The following is a 3,245-nucleotide window of genomic DNA, read 5'->3' on the forward strand; positions in this document are numbered from 1 at the left end:
GCACAAGAGTGACAGAATTGATGAAAACAGAGAAAAGGAGAGGAGAAAGAACACCACCCTGAGGAACGCCAGCAACTAAGTCACACCAATCAGAGGAAGCCTCGTCAGAGCGAATACACTGCGAGCGGCCTCTGAGGTAGGAGTCGAACCAAGCTATAACCGAAGGAGAAATATTAAAAGAGCGAAGGGAAGCAAGCAATACGTCAAAGTCCACAGAGTTGAAAGCACTGCTGAAGTCCAGAAGTATAAGCAAAGTGAGAAGACCATTGTCCATTGCGAGGCGAATATCATCAGTTACCTTCAACAGTGCAGTCACAGTGCTATGGCCAGAACGAAAACCTGACTGAAACGGGGAAAGCAACTTATTAGAAGAAAGATACAACATTAACTGCTTGTTGACAATGTGTTCGAGGACTTTGGATAGAAATGGGAGAATGGAGATGGGACGGAATTCGGAAAGGCAAGTAGGGTTAGACGTTTTGGGTAAAGGTATAACATGGGCGCGTTTCCAGTGAGAAGGGAAAGAACTAGCTTCTAAAGAGAAGTTAAAAACATGAGTGAGGATAGGGACAAGTTCAGGGAGTATGAGGCTAATCATACGGGAACTGAGATCATCATTGCCAACAGCAGTAGAAGAAATAGAGAGAATATGGGTTTTGACCTCACATTCGGTAACAGTCCGGAAGGAGAAAGAGGTACATGCCGGTAAAGTATAGTCAGCCAAAATGCTAAGGGTAGCGCTTTTACGATGCTTATCTAAAGTAACAGGGGGTAGGGAAAAATGTTTATTAAGCGCGTTAAGATCAGGAAGGGACGAATCACCAGAAGCAGTGGAACGACCAATCCCAATGGACTTTAGGAATTTCCAGATCTGAGTGGAATCGCATTTCTCAACGTTATCGTGAATGTGCCGTCTCTTAGCATCTCTACACAAGCGACTACAGCGATTACGCAGGTATTTAAAACGAGCTAGGTTGTCATCTGTAGGAAGCCTCTTCCAGCGTCGTTTCGCCTTATCTCTAAGAGCCATAGCGATCTTAATATCTTGTGATAACCAGGGGGCAGGTGCATGTCTGATTTTAACCCGTTTTAAAGGCGCATGACGATCATAAAGCCTTAATATAATTTCATTGAGCAAAGCTACCTTCTGATCAATAACTACGCAGTCCAACACAGGAGTCCAGTCAATATTACCCGCCTCACTCTTGAGCGCCTCCAAATCAACGGCCTTGAAATTTCGGAGAATACGAAATTTCGACTTACACTTAGGAAAACGAATTTTATACGAGAGAAAGACAAGGTCATGATAAGAAAATACAGAAGAGAACTGTCCATGGGACGCACAATGCTCAGGGGACGAGACTATCATGAGATCAAGAAGAGATGGAGTGCAGTTGGGAAAATGATGAGTAGCAGACAAAGGTAAAATATGCAGGTTGACAGAAGAAATTAGAGAAAGTAATTTATGGGCACGAGTGTCATTTTTTAGTAAACACGTGTTAAAGTCACCCATTAAAATAGTGTGATCAAAGGAAGGAGAATGGTCGGAGAGTAGACACTCAAGGGACTGAAAGTAGTCTATATTAAGGGAGGGGCTATAAAAAAACTGCAAGGAGCACTTTCTTGTGATGCAAGGAAATGTTTAAAAATAGGTGCTCCGCGGAGTTAGAATACAAGTTAGGAGAAGCATCAACAACAACATGTTGAATATCAGCTCGCAGATATACTGCCACCCCTCCACCACTTTTTCCCGTCCGGTCATTCCGAACGAGCTTAAATCCGGGAAGACTGAAATGAGTAGAAGGAAGAGAAGGTTTTAGAAAAGTTTCTGATATAAGAATAGCGTCAACAGGAGAATCTATGAAAGAAGCAAGGAGGTCAGAATAGTGAGAGGGGACGCTTTGAGCATTGATATGAACAACATTGAAATTTTTGGGGAAATTGCAGAAGGCTGAAGATAACTGATCATGCAGAGTCAAAGCTATGGAATCATTACTGTCATCAGCACTAAGAAAATGGCTTGGAGATGAGGAGCACGAGTAAAAACTATCATTTATCCCTAAAGTAACATCCATATTATTATGTTCAATTAATTAACACAAAAATAAAATATAATATTAAATTCAATAAATATATGAGTAATAATACATAAAAATATAGTATATAAAAAAAAAACCAACGTACAAACTATAATTAAAACAATACCGAACCATCAGCACTCGCCGTAGAAATAAAATATACACATGAACAAAGCAACATAATGCAAGAGGCCGTAGCCAAAAAATAATAAAGCTAAATTCATTGACAGTTGACAGCTGAGGTTTGATAGAATAAATTTAAATTTGACATGAAAAAATTAACTTCTTTATAGAAGGTGCTATGTTACCTACCACAGAAATAAGATAGAAATACCTACATATAGTGCAAAAATTAATTTAAACACAAAGAACAAAAAACAATAAAAAAAGAAATCAAATTACGAGAAACAAAAATCACAATCACAATTAGTGCAACCTCCGACGCGACTTAGCAGCTGCAGAACCCTTCGTCGATTTACTTGCTGTCTCCAATGGATTTACTGCAGCCTGTGCGACGTCAGTTTTCCCAGCTGCAGCCGCAGGGAATCGGGCAATCAGGGGCCGAAGTTCAGCCATGGCCTCTACTTTCGTTCTGGTCTTATCAGGAAGAACGATCATGATTTTCCCCTCTGTAGACCAGCACCGATTAACACCGAAGTGCTTACGAGCTGCGACAAAAGTGCCTCGCCTTAGTCAGAAACTCAGATATGGTGATACCAGAGCCCTTCAACGCAGTTTTACTGTCCCAGACAGATCGGCGAAGTTCGAAATCACCAAATCGAACCAGCACAGCTCTGGGTTTACTTTGTGAGGATCTCCATGGTCCCAAACGGTGACAAGCCAGTAAGTGTTTTTCATGGATTTCCGCTAAATGCAATTGGTTATGCAACAATTTCACAATTACTGAATTTAATTGTTCTTCCTTGTTCTCAGCTACACCATGGAAAAGCAGGACCTTTTTGCGCAAAAATGTTTCATGGCGGTCAAGACCCAAAGATATAAGCTCGATCTGAGCCTTAAGTTTGGACATAGTCTGAAGTACAAAACACTTGAACTCACTGAAGTCCTGGGAAAGCGATGCAATATTGCGGTGAGCAGGAGAAGTATCCGAAGCCTGGAGTTTGGCTTCATAGTCCCCCATTCTTGACTCAAACATCTTCTGTAAGT

At 41.2% G+C, this 3,245-nt stretch overlaps 1 pseudogene; it reads right to left on the minus strand.

The window, feature by feature from the left end:
• Window positions 1-2,413: 2,413 nt before the first annotated feature.
• Window positions 2,414-3,245, minus strand: part of LOC113228036 — a 37,031-nt pseudogene continuing 36,199 nt past the window's right edge.

The sequence above is a fragment of the Hyposmocoma kahamanoa genome, unplaced genomic scaffold, assembly GCF_003589595.1.
Source record: "Hyposmocoma kahamanoa isolate Upper Pololo Valley unplaced genomic scaffold, ASM358959v1 220, whole genome shotgun sequence".
Lineage (NCBI taxonomy): Eukaryota > Metazoa > Arthropoda > Insecta > Lepidoptera > Cosmopterigidae > Hyposmocoma > Hyposmocoma kahamanoa.